Consider the following 16,879-nt stretch of genomic DNA (forward strand, 5'->3'; position numbering starts at 1 on the left):
GCCCCGGAGCGCATCACCTTAATCTGCGCCTGCTCCTTTAAGGCTTGATTGCAATTCAAACTCAGCCTGTACCTTTAAAATGCCACCAATATTTCGTAGGGACTGTCACTTTAAGGTGGAGTGGGGTTTCACCTGGCCTGCTCCTTTAATAGGGACTGTTGTTTGCCCTGGCCTGCCCCTTTAAAAGTTGGTTGGTGGGGGGGCGGGCTGCCATGTTTCACCTGGCCTGCCACTTTAAGAAATAGTGATGATTCACCTGGCCTGCCCCTTTAAGAAGGAGCAATTTTTCCCCCGGCTTGCCCCTTTAAGAAGGAGCGATGTTTCACCAAGCCTTCCCCTTTAAGAAGGAGCGATGTTTCACCTGGCCTGCCCCTTTAAGAAGGAGTGATGTTTTTTTCCTGGCCTTCCCCTTTAAGAAGGAGCGATGTTTCACCAGGCTTTCCCCTTTAAGGAAGAGTGATGTTTCACCATGCCTTTCCCTTTAAGGAGGAGCGATGTTTCGCCTGGCCTGCCCCTTTAAGGAGGAGCGATGTTTCACCTGGCCTGCCCCTTTAAGAAGGAGCGATGTTTCACTTGGCCTGCCCCTTTAAGATGGACTGAATTTTCACCTGCTCTGCCCCTTTAAGATGGAGGGCTTTTCAACCCCTAACTCCTTTCGGCCCCTGGGGAAATCAGGTGGGCGTGGGGGTGGGGTGTTTGCTGGGCTGGGGAGATGCTGTCAAGTGGCACATCCTGAGGTCAGTTTGAGGCCAATTGCTCTCGCTGGTTGGCTAGGTGGGCGGTAGCTGTTAAATTCCTCATTCCCACCCTTGGGGATTGGCCAGGGGTGAGGGGTCAGGAGGTCAGCTCATGGAGGCCAGAAGGAATGTTCAGGTTAGATAGTTGGCTACATGGGTCTGATGGTGCTGCTTGTCGATTGGCCTCTTCAAAGAGGTCAAGGGTCATGGAGTCTTTATATACTGCAAGGGGGAGTCAAAGGTTCATGGTCTCTGGTTGTCCTGGGGGTCAAAGGGTCATGGTTTCTGGTTTTTTGGGGGGTTCAAAGGGTCATGGATTCCCGTTCTACTTGGGGTCAAAGGTCATGCTTTCTGCTTCTATTAGGGGTCCAAGGGTCACAGTTTCTAGTTCTACTGGGGGTTAAAGGGCCATGGTTTTTCATTCTACTAGCGCTCAAAGGTTCATGTATTCTGGCTCTAATGGGGGTCCAAGGGTCATGGTTTCTGGTTCTACTGGGGGTCAAAGGGTCATTGTCTCTGCTTCTACTGGGAATCAAAAGGTCATGGTTTTTGGTTCTACTGGGGGTCAAAGGCTCATGGTTTCTGCTTTTACTGGGTTCAAAGGGTCATTATGTCTGCTTTTACTGGAGGTCAAAGGGTTATGGTTTCTGCTTTTTCTGGAGGTCAAAGGGACATTGTTTCTGGTTCTACTGGAGGTTAAAGGCTTATGGTTTCTGCTTTATCTGGAGGTCAAAGGGTTATTGTTCCAGGTTCTACTGGGCGTGAAAGGATCATAGATTCTGGTTCTCCAGGGCGTCAAAGGGTCATGGATTCTGTTTCTACTGGAGGTCAAAGGGTCATGGATTCTGTTTCTGCTGGAGGTCAAAGGGTCATGGTTTCTTGCTTTTCTTGTGGGTCAAAGGGTCATCATTTCTAGTTCTACTGGGTGCCAAAGGATCATGGTTTCTGGTTCTACTGGGCATAAAAGGGTAACAGATTCTGGTTCTACTGGGGTTCAAAGGGTCACAGTTTCTGCTTCTACTGGAGGTCAAAGGGACACGCTTTCTGCTTCTACTGGAGGTCAAAGGGTCAAGGTTTCTGGTTCTACTGGAGGTCAAAGGGTCACGCTTTCTGCTTCTACTGGAGGTCAAAGGGCAATGGTTTCTGGTTGTACTAGAGGTCAAAGGGTCATGGTTTCTGGTTGTACTGGGTGTCAAAGGGCCATGGTTTCTGCTTCTACTGGGTGTCAAAGGGTCATGGCCTCTGCTTCTACTGGAGGTCAAAGAGTCATGGTTTCTGCTTCTGCTGGAGGTCAAAGGGTCATGGGTTCTGGTTGTACTGGAGGTCAAAAGGCCATGGTTTCTGCTTCTACTGGGTGTCAAAGGGTCATGGTTTCTGCTTCTGCTGGAGGTCAAAGGGTCATGGGTTCTGGTTGTACGGGGGGCCTAAGGGTCATGGTTTCTACTTCTGCTGGAGGTCAGAGGGGTCATGGTTTCTAGTTCTACTGGGTGTCAAAGGATCATGGTTCCTGCTTCTGCTGGAGATTAAAGGGCCATGGTTTCTGGTTGTACTGGGTGTCAAAGGGTTATGGTTTCTGCTTCCACTGGGTGTCAAAGTGTTATAGTTTCTGAGTCTACTGGGTGTCAAAGGGCCATGGTTTCTGGTTGTACAGGGGGTCTAAGGGTCATGGTTTCTGGTTGTACTGGGGGTCTAAGGGTCATGGTTTCTGCTTCTATTGGGTGTCAAAGTGCTATGGTTTCTGGTTCTACTTGCGCTCAAAGGGCCATGGTTTCTGGTTGTACTGGGGGTCAAAGGGTCATGGTTTCTGCTTCTACTGGGTGTCAAAGGGTTATGGTTTCTGCTTCTACTGGGTGTCAAAGAGCCATGGTTTCTGCGTCTGCTGGAGGTCAAAGGGCCATGGTTTCTGGTTCTACTTGGGGTCAAAGGGTCATGGTTTCTGGTTGTACTGGGTGTCAAAGGGTTATGGTTTCTGCTTCTACTGGGTGTCAAAGTGCCATGGTTTATGGTTGTACTGGGGGTCTAAGGGTCATTGTTTCTTCTACTGGATGTCAAAGGGTCATGGTTTCAGCTTCTACTAGAGGTCAAAGGGTCACACTTTCTGCTTCTACTGTAGGTCAAAGGGTCAAGGTTTCTGGTTCTACTGGGTGTCAAAGGGTCATGGTTTCTACTTCTGCTGGAGGTCAAAGGGCCATGGTTTCTACTTCTGCTGCAGGTCAAAGGGCAATGGTTTCTACTTCTGCTGGAGGTCAAAGGGTCATGATTTCTGTTTCTACTGGGTGTCAAAGGGTCATGGTTTCTACTTCTGTTGGAGGTCAAAGGGCCATGGTTTCTGGTTCTACTTGGGGTCAAAGGGTCATGGTTTCTGGTTGTACTGGGTGTCAAAGGGTTATGGTTTCTGCTTCTACTGGGTGTCAAAGTGCCATGGTTTATGGTTGTACTGGGGGTCTAAGGGTCATCGTTTCTTCTACTGGATGTCAAAGGGTCATGGTTTCAGCTTCTACTAGAGGTCAAAGGGTCACATTTTCTGCTTCTACTGTAGGTCAAAGGGTCAAGGTTTCTGGTTCTACTGGGTGTCAAAGGGTCATGGTTTCTACTTCTGCTGGAGGTCAAAGGGCCATGGTTTCTACTTCTGCTGGAGGTCAAAGGGCAATGGTTTCTACTGCTGCTGGAGGTCAAAGGGCAATGGTTTCTGTTTCTACTGGGTGTCAAAGGGTCATGGTTTCTACTACTGTTGGAGGTCAAAGGGTCATGGTTTCTACTTCTGCTGGAGGTCAAAGGGCCATGGTTTCTGGTTCTACTTGGCGTCAAAGGGTCATGGTTTCTGGTTGTATTGGGTGTCAAAGGGTTATGGTTTCTGCTTCTACTGGGTGTCACAGTGACATGGTTTCTGGTTGTACTGGGGGTCTAAGGTTCATGGTTTCTTCTACTGGATGTCAAATGGTCACGGTTTCTGCTTCTACTAGAGGTCAAAGGGTCACACTTTCTGCTTCTACTGTAGGTCAAAGGGTCAAGGTTTCTGGTTCTACTGGGTGTCAAAGGGCCATGGTTTCTGGTTCTGCTGGAGGTCAAAGGTCCATGGTTTCTACTTCTGCTGGAGGTCAAAGGGTCATGGTTTCTACTTCTGCTGGAGGTCAAAGGGTCATGATTTCTGTTTCTACTGGGTGTCAAAGGGTCATGGTTTCTACTTCTGCTGGATGTCAAAGGGTCATGGTTTCTGGTTCTACTGGGTGTCAAAGTGCCATGGTTTCTGGTTGTACTGGGGGTCTAAGGGTCATGGTTTCTTCTACTGGATGTCAAAGGGTCATGGTTTCTGCTTCTACTAGAGGTCAAAGGGTCACACTTTCTGCTTCTACTGTAGGTCAAAGGGTCAAGGTTTCTGGTTCTACTGGGTGTCAAAGGGTCATGGTTTCTGGTTCTGCTGGAGGTCAAAGGGCCATGGTTTCTACTTCTGCTGGAGGTCAAAGGGCAATGGTTTCTACTTCTGCTGGAGGTCAAAGGGTCATGATTTCTGTTTCCACTGGGTGTCAAAGGGTCATGGTTTCTACTTCTGTTGGAGGTCAAAGGGTCATGGTTTCTACTTCTGCTTGAGGTCAAAGGGCCATGGTTTCTGGTTCTACTTGGGGTCAAAGGGTCATGGTTTCTGGTTGTACTGGGTGTCAAAGGGTTATGGTTTCTGCTTCTACTTGGTGTCAAAGTGACATGGTTTCTGGTTGTACTGGTGGTCTAAGGTTCATGGTTTCTTCTACTGGATGTCAAAGGGTCACGGTTTCTGCTTCTACTAGAGGTCAAAGGGTCACACTTTCTGCTTCTACTGTAGGTCAAAGGGTCAAGGTTTCTGGTTCTACTGGGTGTCAAAGGGCCATGGTTTCTGGTTCTGCTGGAGGTCAAAGGGCCATGGTTTCTACTTCTGCTGGAGGTCAAAGGGTCATGGTTTCTACTTCTGCTGGAGGTCAAAGGGTCATGATTTCTGTTTCTACTGGGTGTCAAAGGGTCATGGTTTCTGCTTCTGCTGGAGGTCAAAGGGTCATGGTTTCTGGTTCTACTGGGTGTCAAAGGGTCATGGATTCTGCTTCTGCTGGAAGTCAAAGGGCCATGGTTTCTGCTTCTACTGGAGGTCAAAGGTTCATGGTTTCTGCTTCTACTTGGTGTCAAAGGGCCATTGTTTCTGGTTGTACTGGGGCTCAAAGGGTCATGGTTTCTGCTTCTAATGGGTGTCAAAGGGCCATGGTTTCTGGTTGTACTGGGGGTCTAAGTGTCATGGTTTCTACTTCTGCTGGAGGTCAAAGGGCCATCGTTTCTGGTTGTACTAGAGGTCAAAGGGCCATGGTTTCTGGTTGTACTTGAGGTCAAAGGGCCATGGTTTCTGGTTGTACTTGATGTCAAAGGGCCATGGTTACTGCTTCTACTGGAGGTCAAAGGGTCATGGTTTCTGGTTTACTGGGGGTCTAAGTGTCATGGTTTCTACTTCTGCTGGAGGTCAAAGAGTCATGGTTTCTGCTTCTACTGGGTGTCAAAGTGCCATGGTTTCTGGTTGTACGGGGGGTTTAATTGTCATAGTTTCTACTTCTGCTGGAGGTCAAAGGGTCATGGTTTCTAGTTCTACTGGAGGTCAAAGGGCCATGGTTTCTGCTTCTACTGGGTGTCAAAGAGTCATGGTTTCTGCTTCTACTGGGTGCCAAAGAGTCATGGTTTCTGCTTCTGCTGGAGGTCAAAGGGCAATGGTTTCTGCTTCTACTGGGTGTCAAAGGGCCATGGTTTCTGGGTGTACTGAGGGTCAAAGGGTCATTATCTCTGCTTCTACTGGGGGTCAAATTGTCATGGTTCCTGGTTATACTGGGGGTCAAAGGGTCATGGTTTCTGGTTGTGCTGGGTGTCAAAGGGCCATGGTTACTGCTTCTGCTGGAGGTCAAAGGGCCATGGTTTCTGGTTCTACTTGGGGTCAAAGGGTCATGGTTTCTGGTTGTACTGGGTGTCAAAGGGTTATGGTTTCTGCTTTTACTGGGTGTCAAAGTGCCATGGTTTATGGTTGTACTGGGGGTCTAAGGGTCATCGTTTCTTCTACTGGATGTCAAAGGGTCATGGTTTCAGCTTCTACTAGAGGTCAAAGGGTCACATTTTCTGCTTCTACTGTAGGTCAAAGGGTCAAGGTTTCTGGTTCTACTGGGTGTCAAAGGGTCATGGTTTCTACTTCTGCTGGAGGTCAAAGGGCCATGGTTTCTACTTCTGCTGGAGGTCAAAGGGCAATGGTTTCTACTGCTGCTGGAGGTCAAAGGGCAATGGTTTCTGTTTCTACTGGGTGTCAAAGGGTCATGGTTTCTACTACTGTTGGAGGTCAAAGGGTCATGGTTTCTACTTCTGCTGGAGGTCAAAGGGCCATGGTTTCTGGTTCTACTTGGCGTCAAAGGGTCATGGTTTCTGGTTGTATTGGGTGTCAAAGGGTTATGGTTTCTGCTTCTACTGGGTGTCACAGTGACATGGTTTCTGGTTGTACTGGGGGTCTAAGGTTCATGGTTTCTTCTACTGGATGTCAAATGGTCACGGTTTCTGCTTCTACTAGAGGTCAAAGGGTCACACTTTCTGCTTCTACTGTAGGTCAAAGGGTCAAGGTTTCTGGTTCTACTGGGTGTCAAAGGGCCATGGTTTCTGGTTCTGCTGGAGGTCAAAGGTCCATGGTTTCTACTTCTGCTGGAGGTCAAAGGGTCATGGTTTCTACTTCTGCTGGAGGTCAAAGGGTCATGATTTCTGTTTCTACTGGGTGTCAAAGGGTCATGGTTTCTACTTCTGCTGGATGTCAAAGGGTCATGGTTTCTGGTTTTACTGGGTGTCAAAGTGCCATGGTTTCTGGTTGTACTGGGGGTCTAAGGGTCATGGTTTCTTCTACTGGATGTCAAAGCGTCATGGTTTCTGCTTCTACTAGAGGTCAAAGGGTCACACTTTCTGCTTCTACTGTAGGTCAAAGTGTCAAGGTTTCTGGTTCTACTGGGTGTCAAAGGGTCATGGTTTCTGGTTCTGCTGGAGGTCAAAGGGCCATGGTTTCTACTTCTGCTGGAGGTCAAAGGGCAATGGTTTCTACTTCTGCTGGAGGTCAAAGGGTCATGATTTCTGTTTTCACTGGGTGTCAAAGGGTCATGGTTTCTACTTCTGTTGGAGGTCAAAGGGTCATGGTTTCTACTTCTGCTTGAGGTCAAAGGGCCATGGTTTCTGGTTCTACTTGGGGTCAAAGGGTCATGGTTTCTGGTTGTACTGGGTGTCAAAGGGTTATGGTTTCTGCTTCTACTTGGTGTCAAAGTGACATGGTTTCTGGTTGTACTGGTGGTCTAAGGTTCATGGTTTCTTCTACTGGATGTCAAAGGGTCACGGTTTCTGCTTCTACTAGAGGTCAAAGGGTCACACTTTCTGCTTCTACTGTAGGTCAAAGGGTCAAGGTTTCTGGTTCTAATGGGTGTCAAAGGGCCATGGTTTCTGGTTCTGCTGGAGGTCAAAGGGCCATGGTTTCTACTTCTGCTGGAGGTCAAAGGGTCATGGTTTCTACTTCTGCTGGAGGTCAAAGGGTCATGATTTCTGTTTCTACTGGGTGTCAAAGGGTCATGGTTTCTGCTTCTGCTGGAGGTCAAAGGGTCATGGTTTCTGGTTCTACTGGGTGTCAAAGGGTCATGGATTCTGCTTCTGCTGGAAGTCAAAGGGCCATGGTTTCTGCTTCTACTGGAGGTCAAAGGTTCATGGTTTCTGCTTCTACTTGGTGTCAAAGGGCCATTGTTTCTGGTTGTACTGGGGCTCAAAGGGTCATGGTTTCTGCTTCTAATGGGTGTCAAAGGGCCATGGCTTCTGGTTGTACTGGGGGTCTAAGTGTCATGGTTTCTACTTCTGCTGGAGGTCAAAGGGCCATCGTTTCTGGTTGTACTAGAGGTCAAAGGGCCATGGTTTCTGGTTGTACTTGAGGTCAAAGGGCCATGGATTCTGGTTGTACTTGATGTCAAAGGGCCATGGTTACTGCTTCTACTGGAGGTCAAAGGGCCATGGTTTCTACTTCTGCTGGAGGTCAAAGGGCAATGGTTTCTACTTCTGCTGGAGGTCAAAGGGTCATGATTTCTGTTTTCACTGGGTGTCAAAGGGTCATGGTTTCTACTTCTGCTGGAGGTCAAAGGGTCATGGTTTCTGGTTTACTGGGGGTCTAAGTGTCATGGTTTCTACTTCTGCTGGAGGTCAAAGAGTCATGGTTTCTGCTTCTACTGGGTGTCAAAGTGCCATGGTTTCTGGTTGTACGGGGGGTTTAATTGTCATAGTTTCTACTTCTGCTGGAGGTCAAAGGGTCATGGTTTCTAGTTCTACTGGAGGTCAAAGGGCCATGGTTTCTGCTTCTACTGGGTGTCAAAGAGTCATGGTTTCTGCTTCTACTGGGTGCCAATGAGTCATGGTTTCTGCTTCTGCTGGAGGTCAAAGGGCAATGGTTTCTGCTTCTACTGGGTGTCAAAGGGCCATGGTTTCTGGGTGTACTGAGGGTCAAAGGGTCATTATCTCTGCTTCTACTGGGGGTCAAATTGTCATGGTTCCTGGTTATACTGGGGGTCAAAGGGTCATGGTTTCTGGTTGTGCTGGGTGTCAAAGGGCCATGGTTACTGCTTCTGCTGGAGGTCAAAGGGCCATGGTTTCTGGTTCTACTTGGGGTCAAAGGGTCATGGTTTCTGGTTGTACTGGGTGTCAAAGGGTTATGGTTTCTGCTTTTACTGGGTGTCAAAGTGCCATGGTTTCTGGTTGTACTGGGGGTCTAAGGGTCATGGTTTCTTCTACTGGATGTCAAAGGGTCATGGTTTCTGCTTCTACTAGAGGTCAAGTGGTCACACTTTCTGCTTCTACTGTAGGTCAAAGGGTCAAGGTTTCTGGTTCTACTGGGTGTCAAAGGGTCATGGTTTCTACTTCTGCTGGAGGTCAAAGGGCCATGGTTTCTACTTCTGCTGGAGGTCAAAGGGCAATGGTTTCTACTTTTGCTGGAGGTCAAAGGGTCATCGTTTCTGTTTGTACTGGGTGTCAAAGGGTTATGGTTTCTACTTCTGCTGGAGGTCAAAGGGCCATGGTTTCTGGTTCTACTTGGGGTCAAAGTGTCATGGTTTCTGGTTGTACTGGATGTCAAAGGGTTATGGTTTCTGCTTCTACTGGGTGTCAAAGTGCCATGGTTTCTGGTTGTACTGGGGGTCTAAGTGTCATGGTGTCTTGTACTGGATGTCAAAGGGTCACGGTTTCTGCTTCTACTAGAGGTCGAAGGGTCACACTTTCTGCTTCTACTGTAGGTCAAAGGGTCAAGGTTTCTGGTACTACTGGGTGTCAAAGAGCCGTGGGTTCTGGTTCTGCTGGAGGTCAAAGGGCCATGGTTTCTACTTCTGCTGGAGGTCAAAGGGTCATGGTTTCTACTTCTGCTGGAGGTCAAAGGGTCATGATCTCTGGTTCTACTGGGTGTCAAAGGGTCATGGTTTCTACTTCTGCTGGAGGTCAAAGGGTCATGGATTCTACTTCTGCTGGAAGTCAAAGGGCCATGGTTTCTGGTTCTACTGGGTTTCAAAGGGTCATGTATTCTGCTTCTGCTGGAAGTCAAAGGGCCATGGTTTCTGCTTCTACTGGAGGTCAAAGGGTCATGGTTTCTGCTTCTACTTGGTGTCAAAGGGCCATTGTTTCTGGTTGTACTCGGGCTCAAAGGGTCATGGTTTCTGCTTCTACTGGCTGTCAAAGGGCCATGGTTTCTGGTTGTACTGGGGGTCTAAGTGTCATGGTTTCTACTTCTGCTGGAGGTCAAAGGGCCATGGTCTCTGGTTGTACTAGAGGTCAAAGGGCCATGGTTTCTGGTTGTACTTGAGGTTAAAGGGCCATGGTTTCTGGCTGTACTTGAGGTCAAAGGGCCATGGTTTCTGCTTCTACTGGAGGTCAAAGGGTCATGGTTTCTGGTTGTACTGGGGGTCTAAGTGTCATGGTTTCTACTTCTGCTGGAGGTCAAAGGGTCATGTTTTCTGCTTCTACTGGGTGTCAAAGTGCCATGGTTTCTGGTTGTACGGGGGGTCTAAGTGTCATGGTTTCTACTTCTGCTGGAGGTCAAAGGGTCATGGTTTCTGCTTCTACTGGGTGTCAAAGAGTCATGGTTTCTGCTTCTACTGGGTGCCAAAGAGTCATGGTTTCTGATCTGCTGGAGGTCAAAGGGCAATGGTTTCTGCTTCTACTGGGTGTCAAAGGGCCATGGTTTCTGGTTGTACTGGGGGTCAAAGGGCCATTATCTCTGCTTCTACTGGGGGTCAAATGGTCATGGTTCCTGGTTCAACAGGGGGTCAAAGGGTCATGGTTTCTGGTTCTACTCGGGGTCTAACGATCATGGTTTCTGGATGTACTGGGTGTCAAAGGACACTGGTTTCTCATTGTACTGGGGGTCTAAGGGTCATGGTTTCTGGTTCTACTGTGTGTCAAAGAGTCATGGTTTCTGCTTCTACTGGGTTTCAAAGGGTCATGGTTTCTGCTTCTGCTGGAGGTCAAAGGGCAATGGTTTCTGCTTCTACTGAGCGTCAATGGGCCATGGTTTCTGGTAGTACTGGGGTGTCAAAGGGTCATGGTTTCTGCTTTTACTGGGGGTCAAAGGGCCATGGTTTCTACTTCTACTGGAGGTCAAAGGGTCATTTTCTCTGCTCTACTGGGGGTCAAATGGTCATGGTTCCTGGTTCTACAGGGGGTCAAAGGGTCATGGTTTCTGGTTCTACTGGGGGGTCAAAGGGTCACGGTTTCTGGTTCTTAATGGGGGTCAAAGGGTCGTGGTTTCTGCTTCTGCTGGAGGTCAAAGTGTCATGTTTTCTGGTTCTTATAGGTGGTCAAAGTGTCATGTTTCCTGGTTCTCTGGTAGTCAAAGGGTCACGGGTTTCTGCTTCTACAGGAGGTCAAAGGGTCATTGCTCCAGGTTCTACTGGGGGCTAAAGGGTCATGGATTCTGTTTCTACAGTGGTTTAAAGGGCCATTGTTCCTAGTTCCACTGGGGCTCAAAGGCCAATGGCTTCTGGTTCTACTAGAGGTCAAAGGGTCATGATTACTTGCTTCTCTTGGGGGTCAAAGGGTCATCATTTCTGCTTCTACTGGGTGTCAAAGGATCATGGTTTCTGCTTTTACCGGGTGTGAAAGGGCCATGGTTTCTCTTTCTAGTGGAGGTCCAAGGGTCATTATCTCTGCTTCTACTGGGGGTCAAATGGTCATGGTTCATGGTTCTACTGGGGGTCAAAGGGACATCGTTTCTGCTTCTACTGGGGGTCAAAGGGTCATTATCTCTGCTTCTACTGGGGGTCAAATGGTCATGGTTCATGGTTCTACTGGGGGTCAAAGGGATGTCGTTTCTGCTTCTACTGGGGGTCAAAGGGTCAGGGTTTCTGCTTCTACTGGGGTTAAAGGGTCATGGTTTCTGCTTCTACTGGGGGTTAAAGGGTCATGGTTCCTACTTCTGCTGGAGGTCAAAGGGCCATGGTTTCTGGTTGTACTAGAGGTCAAAGGGCCATGATTTCTGGTTGTACTTGAGGTCAAATGGCCATGGTTTCTGGTTGTACTTGAGGTCAAAGGGCCATGGTTTCTGCTTCTACTGGAGGTCAAAGGGTCATGGTTTCTTGTTTACTGGGGGTCTAAGTGTCATGGTTTCTACTTCTGCTGGAGGTCAAAGAGTCATGGTTTCTGCTTCTACTGGGTGTCAAAGTGCCATGGTTTCTGGTTGTACGGGGGGTTTAATTGTCATAGTTTCTACTTCTGCTGGAGGTCAAAGGGTCATGGTTTCTAGTTCTACTGGAGGTCAAAGGGCCATGGTTTCTGCTTCTACTGGGTGTCAAAGAGTCATGGTTTCTGCTTCTACTGGGTGCCAAAGAGTCATGGTTTCTGCTTCTGCTGGAGGTCAAAGGGCAATGGTTTCTGCTTCTACTGGGTGTCAAAGGGCCATGGTTTCTGGGTGTACTGAGGGTCAAAGGGTCATTATCTCTGCTTCTACTGGGGGTCAAATTGTCATGGTTCCTGGTTATACTGGGGGTCAAAGGGTCATGGTTTCTGGTTGTGCTGGGTGTCAAAGGGCCATGGTTACTGCTTCTGCTGGAGGTCAAAGGGCCATGGATTCTGGTTCTACTTGGGGTCAAAGGGTTATGGTTTCTGGTTGTACTGGGTGTCAAAGGGTTATGGTTTCTGCTTTTACTGGGTGTCAAAGTGCCATGGTTTCTGGTTGTACTGGGGGTCTAAGGGTCATGGTTTCTTCTACTGGATGTCAAAGGGTCATGGTTTCTGCTTCTACTAGAGGTCAAGTGGTCACACTTTCTGCTTCTACTGTAGGTCAAAGGGTCAAGGTTTCTGGTTCTACTGGGTGTCAAAGGGTCATGGTTTCTACTTCTGCTGGAGGTCAAAGGGCCATGGTTTCTACTTCTGCTGGAGGTCAAAGGGCAATGGTTTCTACTTTTGCTGGAGGTCAAAGGGTCATCGTTTCTGTTTGTACTGGGTGTCAAAGGGTTATGGTTTCTACTTCTGCTGGAGGTCAAAGGGCCATGGTTTCTGGTTCTACTTGGGGTCAAAGTGTCATGGTTTCTGGTTGTACTGGATGTCAAAGGGTTATGGTTTCTGCTTCTACTGGGTGTCAAAGTGCCATGGTTTCTGGTTGTACTGGGGGTCTAAGTGTCATGGTGTCTTGTACTGGATGTCAAAGGGTCACGGTTTCTGCTTCTACTAGAGGTCGAAGGGTCACACTTTCTGCTTCTACTGTAGGTCAAAGGGTCAAGGTTTCTGGTACTACTGGGTGTCAAAGAGCCGTGGGTTCTGGTTCTGCTGGAGGTCAAAGGGCCATGGTTTCTACTTCTGCTGGAGGTCAAAGGTTCATGGTTTCTACTTCTGCTGGAGGTCAAAGAGTCATGATCTCTGGTTCTACTGGGTGTCAAAGGGTCATGGTTTCTACTTCTGCTGGAGGTCAAAGGGTCATGGATTCTACTTCTGCTGGAAGTCAAAGGGCCATGGTTTCTGGTTCTACTGGGTTTCAAAGGGTCATGGATTCTGCTTCTGCTGGAAGTCAAAGGGCCATGGTTTCTGCTTCTACTGGAGGTCAAAGGGTCATGGTTTCTGCTTCTACTTGGTGTCAAAGGGCCATTGTTTCTGGTTGTACTCGGGCTCAAAGGGTCATGGTTTCTGCTTCTACTGGCTGTCAAAGGGCCATGGTTTCTGGTTGTACTGGGGGTCTAAGTGTCATGGTTTCTACTTCTGCTGGAGGTCAAAGGGCCATGGTCTCTGGTTGTACTAGAGGTCAAAGGGCCATGGTTTCTGGTTGTACTTGAGGTTAAAGGGCCATGGTTTCTGGCTGTACTTGAGGTCAAAGGGCCATGGTTTCTGCTTCTACTGGAGGTCAAAGGGTCATGGTTTCTGGTTGTACTGGGGTCTAAGTGTCATGGTTTCTACTTCTGCTGGAGGTCAAAGGGTCATGGTTTCTGCTTCTACTGGGTGTCAAAGTGCCATGGTTTCTGGTTGTACGGGGGGTCTAAGTGTCATGGTTTCTACTTCTGCTGGAGGTCAAAGGGTCATGGTTTCTGCTTCTACTGGGTGTCAAAGAGTCATGGTTTCTGCTTCTACTGGGTGCCAAAGAGTCATGGTTTCTGATCTGCTGGAGGTCAAAGGGCAATGGTTTCTGCTTCTACTGGGTGTCAAAGGGCCATGGTTTCTGGTTGTACTGGGGGTCAAAGGGCCATTATCTCTGCTTCTACTGGGGGTCAAATGGTCATGGTTCCTGGTTCAACAGGGGGTCAAAGGGTCATGGTTTCTGGTTCTACTCGGGGTCTAACGGTCATGGTTTCTGGATGTACTGGGTGTCAAAGGACACTGGTTTCTCATTGTACTGGGGGTCTAAGGGTCATGGTTTCTGGTTCTACTGTGTGTCAAAGAGTCATGGTTTCTGCTTCTACTGGGTTTCAAAGGGTCATGGTTTCTGCTTCTGCTGGAGGTCAAAGGGCAATGGTTTCTGCTTCTACTGAGCGTCAATGGGCCATGGTTTCTGGTAGTACTGGGGTGTCAAAGGGTCATGGTTTCTGCTTTTACTGGGGGTCAAAGGGCCATGGTTTCTACTTCTACTGGAGGTCAAAGGGTCATTTTCTCTGCTTCTACTGGGGGTCAAATGGTCATGGTTCCTGGTTCTACAGGGGGTCAAAGGGTCATGGTTTCTGGTTCTACTGGGGGGTCAAAGGGTCACGGTTTCTGGTTCTTAAAGGGGGTCAAAGGGTCGTGGTTTCTGCTTCTGCTGGAGGTCAAAGTGTCATGTTTTCTGGTTCTTATAGGTGGTCAAAGTGTCATGTTTCCTGGTTCTCTGGTAGTCAAAGGGTCACGGGTTTCTGCTTCTACAGGAGGTCAAAGGGTCATTGCTCCAGGTTCTACTGGGGGCTAAAGGGTCATGGATTCTGTTTCTACAGTGGTTTAAAGGGCCATTGTTCCTAGTTCCACTGGGGCTCAAAGGCCAATGGCTTCTGGTTCTACTGGAGGTCAAAGGGTCATGATTTCTTGCTTCTCTTGGGGGTCAAAGGGTCATCATTTCTGCTTCTACTGGGTGTCAAAGGATCATGGTTTCTGCTTTTACCGGGGGTCAAAGGGCCATGGTTTCTCTTTCTAGTGGAGGTCCAAGGGTCATTATCTCTGCTTCTACTGGGGGTCAAATGGTCATGGTTCATGGTTCTACTGGGGGTCAAAGGGACATCGTTTCTGCTTCTACTGGGGGTCAAAGGGTCATTATCTCTGCTTCTACTGGGGGTCAAATGGTCATGGTTCATGGTTCTACTGGGGGTCAAAGGGATGTCGTTTCTGCTTCTACTGGGGGTCAAAGGGTCAGGGTTTCTGCTTCTACTGGGGGTTAAAGGGTCATGGTTTCTGCTTTTACTGGGGGTTAAAGGGTCATGGTTCCTACTTCTGCTGGAGGTCAAAGGGCCATGGTTTCTGGTTGTACTAGAGGTCAAAGGGCCATGATTTCTGGTTGTACTTGAGGTCAAATGGCCATGGTTTCTGGTTGTACTTGAGGTCAAAGGGCCATGGTTTCTGCTTCTACTGGAGGTCAAAGGGTCATGGTTTCTTGTTTACTGGGGGTCTAAGTGTCATGGTTTCTACTTCTGCTGGAGGTCAAAGAGTCATGGTTTCTGCTTCTACTGGGTGTCAAAGTGCCATGGTTTCTGGTTGTACGGGGGGTTTAATTGTCATAGTTTCTACTTCTGCTGGAGGTCAAAGGGTCATGGTTTCTAGTTCTACTGGAGGTCAAAGGGCCATGGTTTCTGCTTCTACTGGGTGTCAAAGAGTCATGGTTTCTGCTTCTACTGGGTGCCAAAGAGTCATGGTTTCTGCTTCTGCTGGAGGTCAAAGGGCAATGGTTTCTGCTTCTACTGGGTGTCAAAGGGCCATGGTTTCTGGGTGTACTGAGGGTCAAAGGGTCATTATCTCTGCTTCTACTGGGGGTCAAATTGTCATGGTTCCTGGTTATACTGGGGGTCAAAGGGTCATGGTTTCTGGTTGTGCTGGGTGTCAAAGGGCCATGGTTACTGCTTCTGCTGGAGGTCAAAGGGCCATGGTTTCTGGTTCTACTTGGGGTGAAAGGGTTATGGTTTCTGGTTGTACTGGGTGTCAAAGGGTTATGGTTTCTGCTTTTACTGGGTGTCAAAGTGCCATGGTTTCTGGTTGCACTGGGGGCCTAAGGGTCATGGTTTCTTCTACTGGATGTCAAAGGGTCATGGTTTCTGCTTCTACTAGAGGTCAAGTGGTCACACTTTCTGCTTCTACTGTAGGTCAAAGGGTCAAGGTTTCTGGTTCTACTGGGTGTCAAAGGGTCATGGTTTCTACTTCTGCTGGAGGTCAAAGGGCCATGGTTTCTACTTCTGCTGGAGGTCAAAGGGCAATGGTTTCTACTTTTGCTGGAGGTCAAAGGGTCATCGTTTCTGTTTGTACTGGGTGTCAAAGGGTTATGGTTTCTACTTCTGCTGGAGGTCAAAGGGCCATGGTTTCTGGTTCTACTTGGGGTCAAAGTGTCATGGTTTCTGGTTGTACTGGATGTCAAAGGGTTATGGTTTCTGCTTCTACTGGGTGTCAAAGTGCCATGGTTTCTGGTTGTACTGGGGGTCTAAGTGTCATGGTGTCTTGTACTGGATTTCAAAGGGTCACGGTTTCTGCTTCTACTAGAGGTCGAAGGGTCACACTTTCTGCTTCTACTGTAGGTCAAAGGGTCAAGGTTTCTGGTACTACTGGGTGTCAAAGAGCCGTGGGTTCTGGTTCTGCTGGAGGTCAAAGGGCCATGGTTTCTACTTCTGCTGGAGGTCAAAGGGTCATGGTTTCTACTTCTGCTGGAGGTCAAAGGGTCATGATCTCTGGTTCTACTGGGTGTCAAAGGGTCATGGTTTCTACTTCTGCTGGAAGTCAAAGGGCCATGGTTTCTGGTTCTACTGGGTGTCAAAGGGTCATGGATTCTGCTTCTGCTGGAAGTCAAAGGGCCATGGTTTCTGCTTCTACTGGAGGTCAAAGGGTCATGGTTTCTGCTTCTACTTGGTGTCAAAGGGCCATTGTTTCTGGTTGTACTCGGGCTCAAAGGGTCATGGTTTCTGCTTCTACTGGCTGTCAAAGGGCCATGGTTTCTGGTTGTACTGGGGGTCTAAGTGTCATGGTTTCTACTTCTGCTGGAGGTCAAAGGGCCATGGTCTCTGGTTGTACTAGAGGTCAAAGGGCCATGGTTTCTGGTTGTACTTGAGGTTAAAGGGCCATGGTTTCTGGCTGTACTTGAGGTCAAAGGGCCATGGTTTCTGCTTCTACTGGAGGTCAAAGGGTCATGGTTTCTGGTTGTACTGGGGGTCTAAGTGTCATGGTTTCTACTTCTGCTGGAGGTCAAAGGGTCATGGTTTCTGCTTCTACTGGGTGTCAAAGTGCCATGGTTTCTGGTTGTACGGGGGGTCTAAGTGTCATGGTTTCTACTTCTGCTGGAGGTCAAAGGGTCATGGTTTCTGCTTCTACTGGGTGTCAAAGAGTCATGGTTTCTGCTTCTACTGGGTGCCAAAGAGTCATGGTTTCTGATCTGCTGGAGGTCAAAGGGCAATGGTTTCTGCTTCTACTGGGTGTCAAAGTGCCATGGTTTCTGGTTGTACTGGGGGTCAAAGGGCCAT

General features: G+C 48.5%; 1 protein-coding gene across 1 annotated transcript in view; it reads right to left on the reverse strand.

Moving 5' to 3' along the window:
- The window catches only part of LOC121274777 (integrin alpha-X-like), a 211,530-nt gene that overhangs the window by 164,041 nt on the left and 30,610 nt on the right, over positions 1 to 16,879 (reverse strand). The window lies entirely within an intron of this gene.

This window comes from Carcharodon carcharias (assembly GCF_017639515.1).
Source record: "Carcharodon carcharias isolate sCarCar2 chromosome 38 unlocalized genomic scaffold, sCarCar2.pri SUPER_38_unloc_13, whole genome shotgun sequence".
In the NCBI taxonomy this organism is placed as follows: domain Eukaryota; kingdom Metazoa; phylum Chordata; class Chondrichthyes; order Lamniformes; family Lamnidae; genus Carcharodon; species Carcharodon carcharias.